The following is a 22,267-nucleotide window of genomic DNA, read 5'->3' as shown; positions in this document are numbered from 1 at the left end:
TGTAAGGAAATGACAAATTTCAGAAAATTCAGCATCTGAATACGCTCTATACATAGCTTCTAGATAAAGACACAGAAAATTGCCAGATACTCAGAGGTCCCCTGGTCCCATTCTAGTGACTCCCCTTAAGGTTTAATATTGTTCTGGTATCTAACAAAAAGATAACTTTACCTGTATTTTGTATTTTATATAAATGTTATGGCACAGTAAAATCACTTTTGGATTGGGCTTTTTTATTTTATGTTGTTTGTGAATATGCCTATATGGTTGCCTGTTGTTGTGATCATGCATTGCCACTGATGCATAGGATTCCATAGTGTAAATATTTAACTATTAATTAATTTATTCCAATGTGTATTACAATATGAGTGATTTTCAGTTTGTGTCTATTGAGAACAGCACTGGTATATAAATTCTAGAACTTGAGCTTTGGTGGTGTGTGTATAAATTATTGTTCAGTATACATGTAGTAGTAAAATTTTCGAGTCATAGCTTTCTTGTATTTATCTTTTTAGATATTTCTAAATATTTTCAAAACATTTGTATGATTTTTCATCCTCAGCAGCAATGAATGTGATTCAAGGATTATACACATTCTTGTCAAACTTGATAATACTTGTCATTTTCATTTGAACTTTCTGGTTGGTGAGTGATAATTCCAGGTATCACGTTTTTGCATTTAATTGACTACTAAGAAGCCAAGCATCTTTTGATATGTTTACTTAACATTCTGTACTCTCTTTTTTGAAATATCTTTTGGTATATTTTCCCCATTTTGCTATTCCATTATCTTCTTATTGAAGACTTCTGTTTTTTTAACATCTGAAGACTTTTTATTTAAGAGTTTTTAATATATGCTTGATATGAGTTCTTCTCTCTTTCTGTCTCTCCTTCTCTTTCTTTAGATGACTGTCAGTTTTTAATGTTAATACCATCTAATTTGTTATTTTCTTCTTTATTTATTTATTTAGTCTTATTTCTATTTATTTATGTAGTCTTCTTATCTGTAGCAGAACACATTATTTATTCTAAACCACAAATATGTTTTCGTTTCTTTAATAAATCTAATTATTAAGCTTTAAAATTAAGTTAACTTTCTAAACTAAATATGTTGTATCATAGTGAGTATTAATTTTTCTATGACAGCTGAAAGGTTACATTTATTCAGAAAATGTTGTATTCAGTTTTCTTTTCATTTGCTCCTACTTCTCATTGATTCACAGTGGTAAACACCACTTCATCCATGGATCTGACTTTTCTCTGATTTCTCATGGTCATTCTCACTAATTCGTCTTGCCTCCTGAAATCTTTAGCAATCCCATTATTCCACAGAAGCAAAAACCTTCCTTGGGCCTTTTTCCTCAGAAGGTTGATTATTCCCACATTTTAAATGGGAGATTGCAATAAGTTAGGAGAAAATGCCACAAGGGTCTCTCATTTTTTTTTCACATCTTGTATCAGCCTCTGCTTGCACTCTCTGTTCAAAGATTTTTGTACAACACATTGATGGAAGATGCCAGTTGTTTCTCTCCTTGGGGAAAAGACAGATTAATTACCTGACAAATAAAATAAAGAGAGTGTCTTGCTCTGTTCAAATGTTGGACAGGATTGCTTGCATCCTAATTTAAATGTTTCAGGTGACTGAAGCTTAAGATTCCTAAGCTTTAACCCATACTTGCACCATGCACAGCACCCAGCAGGAGTGCTTTACATAACCCCATGAGACACTTGTGTGCAAGTGGAACAGATAAAAATATAAAACTATTGCTGTCTTTTTGTGCCATAAAAATGATTTTTTGTCTCATTTAAAATATTTTTTTCTAAAATCCAAAAACGTGTCAGGCTAAAATATTGTTATTTCAAATATGGTAAAATCGAAGACCCTTCAAATTTCTTTCCAGTTTTGTTGATGATGGAATGTTGTCAGAGATATGATTTCATTAAACACAATAGGTAAGATTCCTTCATAGGCCTGATTGGGGAATATGAAAATAATCCCCAGAAAAATCTGGACATTTTCTAGTTCTCAAATATTGGTTAAGATGGTAGAAAGGGCCCTTCATTGTCCTATATGTTAATGCAGATCAATTGTGAGAGGTGGGGATAAAACAAGCAGCCTAAATATCCTTTATGTTTGTTGTACTACTAGTAGAAAGAGGAAGGGTCAACATGTCACCATGGTTGATATAGCAAATAAGCTGCTTGAAACTACACAGAAACGTACCTGCTTGTATTTTCTGTGCAGTTACCCTCTCTTTTGGTGTGCCTTGATACCTCCCTCAACTTATGTACCAACTCCAGCAGCATTAAGCAGAAATCCAAAGAAATCTATTCTTTGGAATTATGAGGAAGGGAAGAGTCGAAAATTTTATAGCATACTCTATACAAGGATACACGTCACCATTCTTATCTATGTCATGCCATTCATGGAGGGTCAGTAGGTTCAGGGGATTCTGGAAGCACCAAGTTCTGTGGGGTTAATCACAGCTGCGTTCATGGGCAGTAAAAGAGAAGGGCCTTATCTTGGTCACTTTCTCAATGCTAGTAGCTACAAAAAGAAGAGGACAACAGACATCTTAGGGAGAAGAGCCAACATTAAATGAAATGTCCTAATTACTCTAGGCAACTTCTCATGATGGCCTCCCATAGCTCCTCAAATCCCTACATACTTGCACAAGGGATAGTGTAATATTATTGGAGTGTCTGACTGCAGATTAACATTATTTTTGTTGAAAAAAATAAAAATAGGTTCAAGTGATAGGGTTTGAAAAGGGTTCACAGTGCGAGGGAAGCTATTGTAACAATGTGGACAGAACCCTTTGGATGGATTCATCATGTTTTGTTTTGTTTTGTTTTGCTGCTTCAGAATCTGTAGTAGAGATTGGTGTGTTCCATGATGCATTCCCGCTTCTTATAAGTTTTACATGGAATACCCCATTAGGAAGAAGTGCACGTAAGGAAGATTAGTGAATCAAACTCCTCTGCCCTCTGTCAGCAGTGGGTGGAAAGGGATTTAGACCAAGTGCTTTCATCCTTTTATGTGCAAAGTTTTCACTATATGAATGATGTTTTGTTTGTTTGCAGGTCAGGAGCCTTGGTCTCAATATCCCTGTTTAAAGTGTTATCACGTGTCTGCCAGAAAGAATTGCTGATGATACTGGAAAAAATTGAGAGTTATCCTTAACAATTAAGGGTTTTGTAACAACATGGATGGGCCTAGAGATTGTTATACTGAGTGAAGCAACTCAGACACACAAAGACAGATATCATATGATATTGCTTATATGAGGAATCTAAAAAAAAAGGTACAAATGAACTTATTTACACAACAGAAAGAGTCATGGATATAGAAAACAAACTTATGGTTACCAGGGGATAAGTGGGGAAGGGATAAATTGGGAGATTGGGACTGACATATACACACTACTATATATAAAATAGATAAGTATTGATAAAGACCTGCTTTATAGCACAGGGAACTCTACTCAATGGTCTGTACTGGCATATACGGAAAAATAATCTTAAAAAAAAACAAGGGTTTGGGGATTATATAATAAATATAAATGTGCAAACCTTTAACATGAAAGGAAAAGTCAGTTAACTCTGTGGTCCCTGTTATGGTGTAAACAATTTGTACCTCTAATTTTAAAATTTTGAAACCTAGCTCCCATGTTGATGGTATTAGGAGGTGGAGTTTTGGGGAGGTGATTAGGTCATGAGGCCAGAGACCTCAAACATGGGCTTAGTGACCTAATAAATGTAGCACACAGAAGATCTTATGCCCATTCCATGATTTCATTGCCGAGCGAGAAGACCCATATTATGAACCAGAAATTGGTCGCTCGCCACACACTAAGTCAGCTGGCAACTTATTCTTTTTTTAAAAAATTAATTAGATAATTAATTAATTAATTTTTTGGCTGTGTTGGGTCTTTGTTGCGGTGTGCGGGCTTCTCATTGGGTGGCTTCTCTTGTTGCGGAGCACAGGCTCTAGGCGTACGGGTTTCAGTAGTTGTGGCTCACGGGCTCAGTAGTTGTGGCCTGTGGGCTCTAGAGCACAGGCTCAGTATTTGTGGTGCGTGGGCTTAGTTGTTCCATGGCATGTGGGATCTCCCCGGACCATGGCTCGAACTCTTGTCCCCTTTATTGGTAGGCAGATTCTTAACCACTGCACCACCAGGGAAGCCCCTGGTAATTTGTTCTTGAACTTTTCAGCCTCAGCAATTATGAGAAAACAAAAATATTCTGTTGTTTATAAAATACCAAGTCTCTCATATTTTGCTTTAGCAGTCAAAGAGCTGGCTGAGGAGAAATATCTGTGAGCTTGAAGAAATATCAAGAGAAACCTTTAAATCTCAAAAGAAAAGAGAAAATGGGCAGGAAAGAAATCAACAGAACAGAGTAATCAAGAATTGTGGAACAATGAAAAATGCTGCGACCTATACATAATGGGTATAGCAGGAGGAGAATAAAGATAACAAAGAACAGAAAATATTTTCTAAAAATGACTGAGAATCTCCCCAGATGAATGTCTGACACTAAATCCACAACATCCAAACTTAGAGGAACATACGAATAGTAAAGAAAACTGACCAATATCTCTCAGGAACATCAGTGCAAAAATCCTCAACAAAATATTACCAAATCGAATCCAACAATATTTTGAGAGAATTTTATATCATGAATGAGAGGGAATAATCCCAGGTATGCAAGGCTGGTTCAACATTCTAAAATCAAATAATTATATCCATCATATCAACACCCTAAAGACAATCATTAGCATATCAATAGATTCAGAAGCTCTTTGAAAAAATCTAACACCCATTCTTCATAAAAATTCTCAGTTAAAGAAATAGACTGGAGCTTTCTCAAGTTGATAACAAAGATTTACAGGAAACTTTTATCTTACATCATGATTAATGGTCAAAAACATGAAGCTTTTCCACTAAGTTCAGGTAAAAGCAAGGATGTCCTCTTTCATGGCTCCTTTTCCATATTTTACTTCAAGTCCTTGCTAATGCAATAAGGCATGAAAATAAATAAAACATATACAGATTGGGTAGAAAAAAATGAAAGCAACCTAAATAAAATGTGGACCAATATACTTTATGGACACCTCACCAAAGAAAATAGACACTATGCATATAAGTATACAGAAGAATAATCCAGATTACATGCTGCCATGAAAAAGCAAATTAAAAATACAATTACATACCACTATGTAACACTTAGAATGGCTAAAATGTGAACAATGACAAGAACAAATTCTGTAGGAGATGTGGAACAATAGGAAATGTCATTTGTTATTGGTGGAAATGAAAAATAATACAGCTACTTTGGTAGTCTGATTGACACTTGCTATAATATTGAACATTCCCTTACTGTATAATCCGGCAAGTGTTCTCATGGATATTTACTGAAAGTAGTTTAAAACATACTTCCAGACGAAAACCTGCATATGGATATTTATAGCACCTAATTCAATATTGCCAAAATGTGAATGAAACTAAGGTGTCCTCCAATAGGTGAATGAAATGATATAGTATTAATATATTCTGGGAATGGGATAATATTGAGCACTAAAAAAGTAAACTATCAAGCCATAAAAATAGATGGGGATTCTTATTTTCTTTTGAAATATAGGTGATTTTCTTTATTTTGTAATTTAAATTTTATTGGAGTATAGTTGATTTACAATGTTGTGTTCATTTCAGCTGCACAGCAAGTGATTCAGTTACACATATGCATATATTCATTCTTTTTCAGATTCTTTTCTGATAAAAGTATTCTCAGAATATTGAGTAGAGTTCCCTGTGCTATACAGTAGGTCCTTGTTGCTTATCTATGTTATATATAGTAGTATTCGTATGTTTACCCCAAGTTCCTGATTTATCCCTGCCCCCCACCTTTCCCCTTTGGTAACCATAAGTTTGTTTTCCAAGTCTGTGAGTCTGCCTCTGTTTTGCAAGTTAGTTCATTTGTATCAATTTTTAGGTGCCACCTAGAAGTGGTATCATACAATATTTGTCTTACTCTGTCTGACTTACTTCACTTAGTACAATCATCTCTAGGTCCATGCAAGTGACTGCAATTGGCATTATTTTCTTCTATTTTATGACTGAGTCATATTCCATTATATATATGTATCACATATTCTTTACCTATATTCATATGTTGATGGACATTTTGGTTGCTTCCATGTCTTCGCTATTGTAAAGAGTGTTGCAGTGAACATTGGGGAAGATGTGTCTTTTCGATTTATGCTTTCCTCCAGATATGCGCACAGGAGTGAACTTGCTGGATCATCTGGTAGCTCTATTTTATTTTATTTTATTTCATTTCATTTCAATTTCAATTTTTTTGGAGAAGAGTTGATTTACAATGTTGTGTTACTTTCTGCTGCACAGCACAGTGAAGCAGTTATACATATATCCAATCCTTTTTGGAGTCCCTTCCCATACAGGTCATTACAGAGTATTGAGTAGAGTTCCCTGTGCTATACAGCAAGCCCTTATTTGTTTTCTCTTTTATATATAGTGGTGTGTATATGTCAATCCCAATTTCCAATTTATCCCTGCCACCTCCCCTTACTCTGGTAACCTCCATTCTGTGCTCCATAGTGGCTATTACCAATTGGCATTGCCACCGATAGCATAGTATTGGTGGCGCAGTGGTTAAGAATCTGCCTGCCATTTCAGGGGTCACAGGTTCGAGCCCTGGCCCGGGAAGACCTCACATGTCACAGAACAAGTAAGCCCGTGCACCACAACTACTGAGTCTGCACTCTAGAGCCCACGAGCCACAACTACTGAAGCCTGTGTGCCTAGAGCCTGTGCTCCACAACAAGAGAAGTCACCGCAAAGAGAAGGCTTTGTACCACAACGATGAGTAGCCCCCGCTTGCTGCAGCTAGAGAAAAGCCACATGCAGCAATGAAGACCCAACGCAGATTAAAAAAAAATAATAATAAGTAGTAGGTTTCTCTTTTTCCCACACCATCTGAAGCATTTCGTGTTTGTAGACATTGTGATGATGGCTATTCTGAGTGGTTCCAGGTGATACTTCTTTGTACATCTGATTTGCATTTGTCTAACATAAAGCAATGGTGAGCATCTTCATATGTGCTTTTTTTTTTGAACAGTGTGAGTAAAATTTAGCCCTTGAAAAAGGGTTATTGAAAGGTTGCCTTGTTTTGAAGTCTATTTCGATTACCTACCCTAAGACATTTTTTGAGGGCTGTTGTCATTTACAGCTCCCCAGGCATTGTGAATATGAAGTGCCTATAAGGTCCAGTTTTTAGAGTTGTTGTTATGGGAAACAGAAGGCGGCAGGATTTCTACTGTCCCTGTCTGGTTGCTGACACAACCTTAGATGTAGGGAAAGTCCTGTTCCTGGGTTTTAAATTAGAGTGGAATGTGCCTGACCAAACATGTAAGGGCTTCTGTCCCATTCCTTCTTCCCCCTTACCCTTCATCCCCCGAACAAATACAAACCCCTGCAAAATCACCTGTTGAGGGTGCTGTCTTGCAGAGTGGGATGACCCTAATGAAGAAGTCTGGAGGTCGGAACCCAAACACCAGGATATGTTGAGACCAGGTGATTTTCCAAGTGTCATCCAGCCCAGAGAGTCCACCATCCTTTGGGTGTCAGAGGGTTGATTTAGTAGTATGAGGGCACACTTAGATCTGGAGATTGTGATCCCATGCAGAGGGGACCAGGTACTACATGTTCAAGGGGGGTGAATTAGCTGGCATATCCTCCTGAGGTCCTCAGGCCCACAACAGTCCAGTCTTGGGACCAAATTGGGTCTGTGTCCAGGGATGTGACACTAGCACGTTCACCGCGACTAAACGAATTTAGTGATCATTTTTCTTTTCTGTAATTTAATTTTAAATTTATAATGGAGTATAGTTGATTTACCATATTGTGTTCATTTTTGACATACACCAACATGATGCATTTATACAGAGATGACTATATATTCTTTTTAGAATTATTTTCCCATTGAGGTTACTAAAGGGTGTTGAGAAGAGTTCCAAGTGCTCTACAGCGGGTCCATGTTGATTACAAGTTTTCTCTCTGTAAATATGTATATACTAACTCCAACCTCATGATTTATGCCTCCAACACACCTTTCCAGTTTGGTAACCATAAGTTTGTGTTCTAAGTCTGGGACTCTGTTTCTGTGTTGTAAGATAGTACCTTTCTATCAATTTTTAGATTCCACCGATAAGTAATATCATATGATATTTTTCATTGTCTGATTTATGACACTTAGTATGAATGTATCTAGGTCCTTCCGAGTGGCTGCAAATGGCCTTATTTCATTCATTTCATGGCTGAGTAATATTCCATTGTACATATCTACCATAATTTCTTTATCCATTCTTCCTTCCAAGGACTTTTAGGTAGCTTCCAAGTAGAGGCTCTTGTAAACAGGGCTGCATAAATTTTGGAATGCCTGGGTCCTGTCAATTTACGTTTTTTCCAAGATACAGGCCCAGGAGTGGTATCGCCATATGCTCTGAAGCTCTGGTTTTTAGATTTTTAAGGAATCACCACCCACTTCTCCAGAGTGGCTGTTAGCAATTTACATTCCCACCATCAGCTTGTCAGGGTTCCCTTTTCTGCACACCCTGTCCTGCATTTCAGGTTTTACACTTTGTGAGGTTGGCCATTCTGACTGGTGCGAAGTGATATCTCTCTGTAGTATTAATTGACATTGTCCACCTGTTTTGTTGGTCAAAAATGGAGTAAGGGTTTTTCCTGAATATATTAAGGAATAACGCATACGGCCTTTTTGGCAAACTGCATCATTGGCGATGTTCAGCAGCTTTGCGTGTGCTTTAATGGCGAGTGCAAACTACCTCTTGAAATTCCTTTCCTGCAATTCTGCCTTGCTTACAAGGCCTTTAGGAATACTTGGCTGAAGAAATGGCTCCATCAGAGGTGTCAATTACAACCCTGCATGTTTGTGAATTGCAGTGCCCCGGAGCACCGGTTTTCAACTTGTTGTTTAGGGAAGCAGACACAAAGGGGCAGGATTTCTACAGACCCATTCTGGTTACTGGGGCACCTGAAGGATAGGGAAATTCTTCTTCCAGATTAGGAAACTAGAGTGGCATATGCCTGTCCAAACATCTAAGGCTTGTGTCTCATTCCATCCCCCCATTCCCCTTCTTCACCGGAAAATTCCAAGCCGTGAAAAACTGGCTGTTGAGTGTGCTGCCTTCCCAAAGTGGGGAGGCTCTAAGGAAAGGAGCTGGGGAACCCGAATACCAGGAGAAGTGGAGATGGGGTGACTTTTCCAAACTCTTCCCGATCAGACGGTGTACCATCCTCTGGATGTCCCATGAATGTTTTAGCTGTAGGAAGGGTCCCCTGCACCTGGAGATATGGGACCCATGGAATGGGGGCCAGGCAGTATTACTCTAAAAGTGTTGCATTTGCTGTCCCATCCTCACGAAGCCTCTCAGACCAACGAGTGTAGAACCTTGGGTCCCATCCAGCTCTGTGTCTAGATGTGGTCAGTCCAGGTTGCATCACAGCCCTTGAACAAATTTTGTAAGAATTTCTCTCTCTCTCACTGTCTTTTTTTTTTGTTCTTGTTATTTAATTTTATAATGGGGTATAGCTGATTTTCAATACTGTGTTTCTTCCTGCTCTGCATCTATCCACTTGATTCACTTAAAGAGAGACATCAATAAATTGTTTTACAGATTCTTACCAGTCTTATATATCCTTTTCCGGTGACAACAGTGTGCTGAGTCCAGCTCGTTGAGCTATACAGTAGGTCCTGTCGAATACCTATTTTGTTTATGGAACTGTATCTATGCTAATTTCAACCTCCTGGTTTATGCATCACCCCACCCCACCTTTCTTCTTTAGCAGCCATAAGTGTGTTTTCTAAATGTGTGACTGTTTCTGTATTGTAATTGAGTTCATGTGTAGCCATTTTTAGATACTATCTGTAAGTGATACCTTATGGTAAGTCTCTTTTTATGTCTGACTTAGGTCACTTAGAATGATCGTACCTCAGTCTCCACGAGTTGCTGCAATTGGCCTTATTTCATTGATTTAATTGCAGAGTAATGTTCCATTGTACAGAAGTACCACATCTTCGTTATCCATTTATTGCTTCCAAGGACATGTAAGTTGTACCCAAATCGAGGCATTTCTAAACAGAGCAGCACTAAACGTATGGGGTGCCTGTGTCCTGTCGATTTTTGGTTTTCCCAAGATATGCGGCGAAGAGTGGAAGAGATGTATGCTCTGTAGCTCTGTATTTTAGACGTTTTAGGGAACACCATAGACTTCTCCAGAGTGGCCGTTGGCTATTTACATCCCCGTCATCAGCGAAACAAAGCTCCCTCTTCTCCATGGCCTGTCCAGCATTTTTGCTGTCTACACTTTTCCAGGATGGACTTTTGATGAATGCGAAGTGATACTTCTTTGTAGTATGGATTTGCATTGCCCGCTTGTTTGATTGGCCAAAAAGGACGTATGCGTTTTTTTCTGAATATATTTATTTTTATAATGGGGTTTAGCGGATTTTCACTGCTGTGTTTATGCCGCTTTACACCCACTTGATTCATTTACAGGGAGAAGTCAATACATAGGTTTTAAGATTCTTACTAGTCAGATATATTCTTGTGCGATGAATAGGGGGAGTTGAGTCCAGTTCACTGAGCAAGGAGTAGGTCTTGTCTATAACACATTTGGTTTATGGAACAGTATCTGTGCTAATTTCAAACCCTTGTTTTATGCATCACCCCACCTCACCTTTCCCGTTAAGCAGCCATAGTGTGTTTTCTAAATGTGTGACTCTCTTCTGTTTTGTAATACAGTTAATGTGTAGCGATTTTTACATGCCCTCCATAAGTGATATCTTATGATGTGTCTTTTTCTGTGTGACTTATTTCACTTAGAATCATCGTACTTAAATCCACTCATCATGCTGCTACTAGCCTTATGACATTGATTTCATGGCTGAGTGATATTCCATTGTACATAAGTAGCACAACTTCTTTATTACATTTTTCTCTTTCCTGGGATATTTAAGGTGTACCGAAGTGGAGGTTCTTGTAAACAAAGCAGCCCTAAACTTTGGGGTGCCTGTGTCTTGTTGATATTTAGTTTTCCCTATTTATACGCCCATGAGTGGAAGTGCCCTATGCTCTCTAGCTGTGTCTTTTAGATGTTTTGGGAAACACCATACACTTCTCCAGAGTGGCCGTTGGCAATTAACATCCCGCCCATCAGCGTAACAAGGCTCCCATTTCTCCCTGGCCTGTCCTGCATTTCTCGTTTTTACACTTTTTTAGGATGGCCATTTTGACCGCTGGGAAGTGAGACTTCTTTGTAGCACTGATTTGCATTTCCCGCTTGCTTGGTTGGCCCAAAAGCGCGTATGCGTTTTTTCCTGAATATATTCAGGAAAAAACGCATACGCCCTTTTTGGCCAAGTGCATCATTGTCAACGTTTTGCCGCTTTTCACGTGCTTTAAAGGCGATTCGAATCTACCTCCTGAAATGTGTTTCCTGCAATTCTGCCTTACTTTCAAATCCTCTTCGTTGCCTTCCCTCAATATATTTTTGGACGATAGTTATCATTTGTAACTCTGCAGGTTTGTGCATTGTAGTGTCACTGAGCTCCATTTTTCAACTCGCTTTTTTGGGAGCTGGCCGCAAAACCGCAGGATTGCTTCGGGCCCTATTCTGGTTCCGGGGGGGCAAGCTCAGCCTGTGGTTAATTCTTCTTCCTAATGGGAAATTAAAGTGACCTATGCCTCTCCCTACAGCTAGCGCTAGTCTCTCATTGGTTCCCCCTCTTCCCGTTCATCCTCAGGACAAATTGCAACCTGTACGAAACAGGAGCTTAAAGGTGCTGATTCTCCAAGTGGGGAGATTGTTAGGAAAGCGGCTGGAATGGCGAACCCGAGCACCAGGAGATAAGAAATGAGGTGCGTTTTAGAAAGCTTTCCCGATCACATGGTGTACCATTCTCTGGGTTTCCTATGCATGTTTTGGCTGTAGGAAGATTCCCTTTAACCCAGAGATTTGGGACGCATGGAATGGGTCCCACGCAGTATTACTTTAAAGGGTCTGCATTTGCTCACCCAACCTCACCAAACCTCGCAGCCCCAAGAGTGTCCAGCCTTAAGTCTCATTCAGCTGTGGACCTCGATATGGTCAATCCAGGTTGCATCACAGCCCCTGAAATAATTTTGTAAGAATTTCTCTCTCTTTCACTGTCTTTGTTTTTTTTTTTTTTTGTAATTTATTTTTATAATGGGGATTAACTGATTTTCACTGCTGTGTTTATGGCACTTTACACCCACTGGATTCACTTACAGAGAGATATCAATATATAGGTTTTCAGATGCTTACTAGTCAGATATATTCTTGTGTGGTGAATAGGGGGTGTTGAGTCCAGTTCACTGAGCAAGGAGTAGGTCTTGTCTATTATATATTTGGTTTATGGAACGGTATCTGTGCTAATTTCAAACCCTTGTTTTATGCATCACCCCACCTCACCTTTCCCGTTAAGCAGCCCTAGTGTGTTTTCTAATTGTGTGACTCTGTTCTGTTTTGTAATTCAGTTCATGAGTAGCGATTTTTACATTCCCTCTATAAGTGATATCTTATGATAACTGTCTTTTTCTGTGTGACTTATTTCACTTAGAATCATCGTACCTAAATCCACTGATCATGCTGCTGCTAGCCTTATGACATTGATTTCATGGCTGAGTGATATTCCATTGTACATACGTACCTCAACTTCTTTATCCATTTTTCTCTTTCCTGGGATATTTAAGGTGTACCGAAGTGGAGGTTCTTGTAAACAGAGCAGCCGTAAACTTTGGGGTGCCTGTGTCTTGTTGATTTTTAGCTTTCCCTATTTATACGCCCATGAGTGGAAGTGCCCTATGCTCTCTAGCTGTGTCTTTTAGATGTTTTGGGAAACACCATACACTTCTCCAGAGTGGCCATTGGCAATTTACATCCCGCCCATCAGCGTAACAAGGCTCCTATTTCTCCCTAGCCTGTCCTGCATTTCTGGGTTTTACACTTTTTTAGGATGGCCCTTTTGCCCGCTGGGAAGTGAGACTTCTTTGTAGTGCTGATTTGCATTTCCCGCTTGCTTGGTTGGCCAAAAAGGGCCTTTGCATTTTTTCCTGAATATGTTCAGGAAAAAACGCATACGCCCTTTTTGGCCAAGTGCATCATTGTCAACGTTTTGCTGCTTTTCATGTGCTTTAAAGGACATTCGAATCTACCTCCTGAAATCTGTTTCCTGCAATTCTGCCTTACTTTCACATCCTCTTCGTTGCCTTCCCTCAATATATTTTTGGACGATAGTTATCATTTGTAACTCTGCAGGTTTGTGCATTGTAGTGTCACTGAGCTCCATTTTTCAACTCGCTTTTTTGGGAGCTGGTCGCAAAAAGGCAGGATTGCTTCAGGCCCTATTCTGGTTCGGGGAAGCAGGCTGAGCCTATGGTTAATTCTTCTTCCTGATGAGAAATTGGAGTGAGCAGTGCCTGTCCGAATAGCTAGAGCTAGTCTCTCATTGGTTCCCCCTCTTCCCATTCATCCTCAGGACAAATTGCAACCTGTATGAAACAGGAACTTAAAGGTGGTGATACTCCAAGTGGGGAGATTGTTAGGAAAGCGGCTGGAATGGCGAACCAGAGCACCAGGAGATGAGAAATGAGGTGCGTTTTAGAAACCTTTCCCGATCACACGGTGTACCATCCTCTGGGTTTCCTATGCATGTTTTCGCTGTAAGAAGATTCCCTTGAACCTGGAGATTTTGGGCCCATGGAATGGGTACCACGCAGTATTACTTTAAAGGGTCTGCATTTGCGCACCCAACCTCACCAAACCTCGCAACCCGACGAGTGTCCAGCCTTATGTCTCATTCAGCTGAGGGTCTAGATATGGTCAATCCAGGTTGCATCACAGCCCCCGAACGAATTTTGTAAGTATGTCTCTCTCTTTCACTGTCTTTATTTTTTTGGAATTTATTTTTATACTGGGGTTTATCTGATTTTCAATGCTGTGTTTATGCTGCTTTACACCCACTTGCTTCTCTTACTTAGAGATATCAATACATAGGTTTTAAGATTCTTACTAGTCAGATATATTCTTGTGCAGTGAATAGAGGGTGTTGAGTCCAGTTCATTGAGCAAGGAAGAGGTCTTCTCTATCACATATTTGGTTTATGGAACGGTATCTGTGCTAATTTCATACCCTTGTTTTATGCATCACCCCACCTCAGCTTTCCCGTTAAGCAGCCCTAGTGTGTTTTCTAAATGTGTGACTTTGTTCCGTTTTGTAATTCAGTTTATCTGTAGCGATTTTTACATTCCCTCTATAAGTGATATCTTTTGAAAGGTGTTTTTTTCCGTGTGACTTATTTCACTTAGAATCTTCGTACCTAAATCCACTCATCACGCTGCTACTAGCCTTATGACATTGATTTCATGGCTGAGTGATATTCCATTGTACATACGTACCTCAACTTCTTTATCCATTTTTCTCTTTCCTGGGATATCTAAGGTGTACCGAAGTGGAGGTTCTTGTAAGCAGAGCAGCCCTATACTTTGGGGTGCCTGTGTCTTGTTGATTTTTAGTTTTCCCAATTTATACGCCCATGAGTGGAAGTGCCATATGCTCTCTAGCTGTGTTTTTTCGATCTTTTAGGAAACCCCATACTCTTCTCCAGAGTGGCCGTTGGCAATTTACATCCCACCCATCAGCCTAACAAGGCTCCCTTTTCTACTTGGCCTGTCCTGCATTTCTGGTTTTTACACTTTTTTAGGATGGCCCTTCTGACCGCTGTGAAGTGAGACTTCTTTGTAGTGCTGATTTGCATTTCCTGCATGCTTGAGTGGCCTAAAAGGGCCAGGAGGGAGAAGGGAAGGAGTTTCAAGGAGAAGGACAGAGAGCAGGAGAAGGAGGGGGGTGAGGGAGAGAGAGGGGGGCGTGGGATAGAGGGAGGGAGGGAAAGACAAAGATATCTCTCCCTCACTCCCTCTATCCGTCTCTCCCTCGCTCCCTCTCCTCCCTCTCACTGTCCCTCCAGCTCTCCCTCTCCCTCCGTCTCTCCATCTCCCTTACTCCCTCCCAGAGATGGAGAGATGTAGGGAGAGACAGAGACAAGGGAGAGGGAGAGAGGGAGAGAGAGGGGAGAGAGTTAGAGAGGGAGAGAGAGAGAGGTCTCTTCCTTCCTCTCTTTCCCTGTCTCCTCCTTCTCTCCCTCTCTCCCTCTTCCCTCTCCCTCTCCCTCTCTCCCCCCTCCCTCTCCCCGTCTCTCTGGTCTCTGCCTCTCCCTCCATCTCTCCCTCTCTGGGAGCGAGTGAGGGAGCGGGAGAGACGGAGGGAGGGAGAGACAGAGGGAGGGAGAGGGAGAGGGAGGGAGAGAGGAAGGGAAAATGCGAGGGAGGGAGAGGGAAGGAGGGCAAGATGTCTCTCCCTCTCCCTCTCCCTCTCCCTCCACCTCCCTCTCTCCCTCTCCCTCCCTTCCTCTTCCTTTCCTAGAGGGAAGGAGGGAGAGGGAGAGACAGAGGAAGAGGAGAGGGAGGGAGCGAAGGAGAGGGAGAGTCGGAGAAGGAGTTAGGGAGAGGGAAAAGGAGAGAGGGTGCCTGCTTCCCTCTCTGTCTCCCTCCCTCCCTCCCTCTCCGTGTCCCTCTCTCCCCCCTCTCCCTCTCCCTCTGTCTCTCCTTCTCTGGGAGGGAGAGAGGGAGAGGAAGAGGGAGGGAGAGTGAGAAGGAGGGAAAGTGATGGAGGGAGGGAGAGGGAGAGAGGGATAGAGGGAGGGAGGGAGAGATGTCTCCCCCCTTTCTCTCCTTCTCCCCCTCCCTCTCCTGCTCTCTCTCCCTCTCCCTCCACCTCCTTCCCTCTCCAGAGAGGGAAGGAGGTGGAGGGAGAGGGAGAAGGAGGGAGGGAGGGAGAGGGAAAGAGGTAGAGGCAGAGCGGAACAGGGAAACAAGGACTGGGAAACAGGCACAGGGAGAGGGAGGGAGAGAGGGAGAGAGGAGAGGGAAGAGGGAGGTGAAAGAAGGAGAGGAAAGAGGCAGAGGGACAGAGGGAGAGAGAAGAGGGAGCGGGAAGAGGGAGAGGGAGAGGGAGCGAGGGAGAGGAAAGAGAGAGAGGGAGAGACAGATGGAGAGAAAGAGAGGGAGAGAGAGGGAGAGGGAGAGGGAAAGAGGGAGAGGAAGAGTGGAACAGGGAAAGAGGGACAGGGAGAGAGGGAGGGATAGAGGGAGGAGAGGAAGCAGGGAGAAAAGAGAGAAAGAACACACCATCTACACTTCTGTCAAATGACACCGGGGATCCTTACACAACCAGGAGAAAATAACACAGGGAGGCTCTTTCTCAGCTGGAACTGGAACTGCAGACGGGGCCAAACACCACCAGGCTGGCCACACGTGTCCAGCCGCCGCTCCAGCCCCGTCAGCCGTGAGTCCGGTCACCAGGGCTCTGAGTGTCTGCTCCAGGGAGCTGGGGTTCACCCCCTCACACGGGAGGCTGGGCCAAGAGAGCAGGGCCCCGGGCTGGACACATAGGGGGAAACGCATCCCCACAGGACAGCTTGGGTAAGCAGATTCAGCTGCCAGATTCTAGAGGCCCGGGACCACCCTGTGGCCCGTGAAACCCAGGAGCCACGAGGGTCTTGCATCGTGATTCCTGTCCATTGGACTGTAAAGTTTATGTAGGGAATCTTGGAAACAGTGGTAACAAGGCTGAATTGGAACGAGCTTTAGGCTATTATGGACCACTCTGAAGTGTGTGGGGTGCTAAAAACCCTCCCGGCTTCGCTCTCGTTGAATGTGAAGATCCCCGAGATGCAGCCGATGCTGTCCGAGAACTAGATGGGAGAACACTAGGTGGCTGCCGAGTAAGAGTGGACCTGTCGAATGGGAAAAGAGAAGTCGAAATCATGACTGCCTCATTCTTGGGGTCGTCGCCCTCGAGATGATTATGGGAGGAGGAGTCCTCCACCTCCCACACATCTCCAAGATGGAGAGCCTTCTCCGTCAGCCAGAGCAGGTCCCTTTCTAGATATAGGAGAAGAGAGAGATCCCTGTCCCAAGAGAGAAATCACAAGCCGTCCCGATCTTTCTCTAGGTCTTCTAGCAGATCTAGGTCAGATGAAAGGAAATAGAAGACCACTTTGCAAGAGGAGTGGTGTACAGGCAATAACTTCATTTGGCAGGAGTATGTACAGAAAATTCAAGTTTTGTTTGAGACTTCCGAAGCTTGGTGCACTTTTTAAATGTTTTAGTTGTTCACATTTGTTTGTCTCTTGGGACAGTGACACATAAAGGTGTCATTCTCTATGGTTTGAAATGGGTCCTGTGAGGCATGTAATATGAAGAATTGTTACCTTACAATGTTCCCTTAAGCAAAATTGAATTTGCTTTGAATTTTTGGTCTTGCCTAGACTGATAATAAAACTCTAACTCCTGCCCACCTAAAGTGTGATGTTTACTATTATGGAAACAACACTGGCAAACGTTGAAAAGACTTTCTGTAGCTGGGATATGGTATGCAGCTGTAGTTAAGCAAGCAGTCTTTAAAAGGTGCTGTGAACCCAAGCCAGCAGGTAAAAATGAAAGCCGCACCCTTACCCTAGATTAGAGGTTTAAAAATTCCACTAGTCTTCACACCGGACAAGAGGTTGTCCAGGGAGTTTAAAATCTAAGAAGTTTCAAGGAAGTTAGTTTACCTTTGAGTTAGGTCATACGTCCCCTCTGTGATTGCTGTACATGAATACATAGCTCTTTGTAATATTTTTTGGAAATTTGAGATTATCAAGATACCAATGTCCTGCCAGATTTAGAGTATATTGTAGAGCTGAACTTTGAGTTACTGTGCAATTTTTTTTTTCATGCTGTCATTTGTAATATGTTTTGTGAGAATCCTTGGGATTAACGTTTTGGTTGCAAAAGAAAAAAAGAAAAGAAAAGAATCCGCCTGCCAATGCAGGGGACACAGGTTCAAGCCCTGGTCCGGGAAGATCCCAGGTGCCGCAGATCAACTAAGCCCGTGGGCCACAACTACTGAGCCTGCACTCTAGATCCTGGGAGCCAGAACTACTGAGCCCCCGTGACACAACTACAGAAGCCCACACGCAACGAAGACCCAACGCAGCAAGAAAAAAAAGACGATACTGGCCAGGTGATCAAGGGTAAAATCGTTTGTCATAAGTCCCGTTGATGGTGTGTATCCTTGATGTGACCTGAGGAGAATGGCATTTTTATCTCTGTCTGGGTCTTCCTCCCCAAACCCCATAACTCCAGACCAACCATAAGAAAACATCAGAAAACAAACAGACAAACAAATTGAGGGACAAAACACCTGACCAGTCCTCCTCAAAACTTTCAAGGTATCAAAACCCAGCGACGTCTGAGAAATGTCACAGCCCAGAGGAGACTGGGACAGAAAAAGGATGTTAGGGGAACACTAGGGAAATTCTAATAAAGTGTGGACTTTAGTTAATAACAATGTATCCATCTTGGTTCCTTAGTTGGATAAACATGTCACACTAAGGTACTAATGAGTTGGAAATAGGGGTACTGGGTCAGGGTCCACGGCACTCTGTACACTCTGTACAGATCTTTGCAACTTTTTTGTAACTCTAAGCTCTTGTAAAATTAAGCGAGTACTGAACAGAGCTAAGAATGTTATTTCCCTGATTTGAACATGCCTGAGTTTCTTTTCATGGTCACATTTTTGCTATTTGGATGTGTCTTGGAATCAGTAGCAAAGGAGAGTTGCCAGCCCCTGGGAAGATGTGGGTGGTTCGCAGGTGGCTTGCTCTGGAGCTGAAGACCACGGTGGGAAGTCTGCAGCCTCGGGCTGCACTTAGAAACATGGGAGGGGATGGGCCAGCTCAGTTAGGGATGGAACCTATAAATAAAACTTTTTTCTTTTCCGTTATGGCTTATCACAGGATACTGAATATAGTTCCCTGTGCTAGACAGTAGGACGTTGTAGTTTATCCATCCTATATTTAATATAGTTTGCATCTGCTAACCCCAAACTCCCAATCCAACCCTCCCTCACTGTTTCTCCCCCTTGGCAACCACAAGTCTGTTCTCTATGTCTGTGAGTCTGTTTTTGTTTTGTAGACGCGTTCATTTGTGTCGTATTTTAGATTTCACATATAAGTGAGATCATATGATATTTGTCTTTCTCTTCTGACTTACTTCACTTAGTATGATAATCTCTAGGTCCATCCACGTTGCTGCAAATAGCATTATTTCATTCTTTTTATGGCTGAATAAGATTCCATTGTATATATGTACCACATCTTCTTTATCCATTCATCCATCAGTGGACATTTAGGTAGCTTCCATGTCTTGGCTACTGTAAATAGTGCTGCAATGAACGTTGGGGTGCATGTATCTTTCTTTCTTTCTTCTTTCCTTCTTCCTTTCTTCCTTTCTTTCTTTCTCTCTCTCTCTTTCTCTTTCTTTCTTTCTTTCTTTCTCTCTCTTTCTCTCTTTCTTTCTTTCTTTTTTCTTTCTTCTTTTATTGTCACACGGCATGTGAGATCTTAGTTCCCTGACCAGAGATGGAACCCACGCCCCCTGCACTGGAAGCATGGATTCTTAACCACTGGACCACCAGGGAAATGCCAGGGGTGTATGTATAGTTTTGAATTAGAGTTTTCTCCGGATCTATGCCCGGGAGTGGAATTGTGGGACCCTATGGCAGCTGTATCTGTTCCTGCACGCCTCACATCAACCACCTGCACTCCAATCCTTGCTCTCAACGTCATCTTCAGGGAACCCAACCTGCGACAGGGACCTTGACAAGAAGAAATGGCTCAGGGAAAAGCTATCTGCACGGGGAGGAGATAGAGACCATCGCCCCTGGGGTGCGGAGGGGAGAGTGGGTGCAGAGGTTTGTCATTTCACCCCTGATACTCATCTCAGCCCTCGTGGCTGCCCCACTCTAGGTCACCTCGGGATACAGAGGTGAGCCGGTTAGAGTCCCTGCCTGTGCAGGAATCGGGGCACCAGCGGGTCTGAATAATATTAGTGCAGGGTCTCCCCCGTGGCACTGGGGTTATTCGGGGCGGGTCATCCTCTGCTGAGGGCCCCTCCTGGGCACTGTGTGGGGTTTAGCAGCATCCCTGGCCTCACCCATTTGATTCCAGGGGCCCTCCCTCCCAGTTGTGACAACCACAGATTTTCCCCACACATCACGGAAGAACTGGGTGAGGCGGGGGCAGGATGGCTCTGGGCGAGGACAGCTGTGTTGAAGCAACCAGCCTGGCCCAGGGCAAGGTCTGCCCCAATCCCGTCAGCGCCTGCATTTAGAACTGCCCCTTTCCTCTCCCACCTCCCCTGCCCTGCAGTGGTCTCCGAGACATCATCCCCATGTAATAAATCACACCTTCTCAGTTTACTGTTTGCTGCCCTCGCTAGAACGTGAGCTCTTTGAGGACAGGGATGCTGTTATGTCCCCAGCACCTAGAAGAGTGTCTGCTGTGTAGTAGATGCTTCATAAATACTTGCTGAATAAAGGAGTTGAATAAAGGGATGAGTGGGTGAATGAATGAAGGTTACAATGGAAGGAGGGGGGAGATTCCCTTTCTGGCTCTCGGGGGTTGGGAGATCAAGTGAAAGATCTGTCCTAAATAGGCTGACCAGCCTTCTGGGGTTCCCCGGGACTGAGAGTTTCCCCAGAGTTCCAGCGCTCAAACCTGAGCGGTCCTGGGCAAACTGGGGGCGGGTGTTGGTCACCCTATCTAAACACAGTAACAATTCCAGCTGCAATAGCAATGGCCAATGACCTCTACGGTCTTATTGACCATGCACAGTTCTCTACCTGGCGGGGAAGGGTGGGCCGGGATTGGAATTCTGGTGATCCAGGGCGGGTGAGGGCACACCCCGGGCTTGTGGAGGGGAGTCCAGGAAGGTTCTGGAGGAAGTGACAGTGACACAGGAGGGAGGGAGGAGTCTAAGGAAGAACATCCCACATGACAACCTGTGCCAATGGCCCTGGGCCCAAGGTCACACCTGACCAGGGCTTGCTTTTTTTTTTTCTAATTTACTTTTCCCCACATGGATATGCAATTGTCCTAATGCCATTTATTGAAAACTCCTTAATTTCCCCACTTTCTATCATATCAAGTTCTCATATATCTGTTTCTGGACCTTTTTTCTATACCATAGAGCTATGCGTCCCATCCTTACACCACTAGGGCTGTTTCATCACTATAACTTTATTTATTCATTTTGTTTTGGCCGTGCTGTGTGGCATGTGGGATCTTATGTCCCTGACCAGGGATCGAACCCGCGTCCCCTGCAGTGGAAGCTCGGAGTCATAATCACTGGACCTCCAGGGAAGTCCCCAGGGCTTGCTTTGACATCCATGGAATGGTGGCAGGTGGGCACGGGGAGCAGCTGTCTGTGAGCCATCCTGGGTAGAAATGCAGGGTGGAGGGGAGGACAGATGGAGCTGGAGGGGAAGAAGCGGAGGAGGGAGGGAGGAAGGGAGGGAGGCTGGGCGAGAGACAGACAGAGAGTTTCCGGAGACAATAGCTCTGGCCGTGTCCTAGGGCATGAAAGCTGAAAATAGCTCCTAGTGCCGGGAGCCTTGGAGCCAGAGGCTGGGAGCCAGGGTGACTGGCTCTCCTCCCTGGTGTGCGTGTGTTGCGGGGGGGTGGGTTGCTCTGCGCTTCTCAGGCTGGGAATGGGGTGCACAGAGCAGGAACGGAGCAGGGACCCTTCTCTCTGGAACCTCGTGGGCCATCCTCAGCTCACAAAGCTGAGCCACTCCTTGCCCTACGAGTGGGGGGCTTATCCTCCCTGTCCCCTGGATCATACCCCCTCACACACAACTTCCCCGTGTGTGTTCCCAGCAACCAAGAGAATCTGTTTTTAAAAGATTTGGAGGAGGGGGGTAACCATACAAACAAGAGCAGAATGGATACTTTTTCAGGATATGAATGGCTCTGTGTAAGCCCACCCCCAGGGTAACCACAGTCCTGACCTCTAACACTCTTGACGAGTCAGCCTTGGTCTGGGCTTGCGGACCCACGGAAGCTTCCTCATTCCCTCCTTCAGATCCCGACTCTCCCTCGGCGTCTTTGTGAGAAGCACCCGGGGAAGTGGGACTGCTAGGCTGTACTGCTGCTAGAACTCCACCTGGGCTCCACCAGGCTCCAGCCCCCCGCCCTGTCCACCTAACTGACCCTGAGGCACCTCAACTGGTAGGAGCAGCATCACCTTCCCTCCTGGGAC

The 22,267-nt window shown here is 43.4% G+C and overlaps 1 pseudogene across 1 annotated transcript; it reads left to right on the top strand.

The window, feature by feature from the left end:
* The first annotated feature begins 16,662 nt into the window (after positions 1-16,662).
* Positions 16,663-17,172, top strand: LOC309618271 (serine/arginine-rich splicing factor 3 pseudogene; annotated as a pseudogene). The gene has a single exon. The product of its transcript is annotated as a serine/arginine-rich splicing factor 3 pseudogene (transcript).
* The last annotated feature ends 5,095 nt before the right edge of the window (positions 17,173-22,267 follow it).

Source organism: Balaenoptera borealis, assembly GCF_965194805.1.
Source record: "Balaenoptera borealis genome assembly, chromosome: 1".
Classification (NCBI taxonomy): Eukaryota; Metazoa; Chordata; class Mammalia; order Artiodactyla; family Balaenopteridae; genus Balaenoptera; species Balaenoptera borealis.
This window is presented reverse-complemented; position numbering and strand designations above follow the sequence as displayed.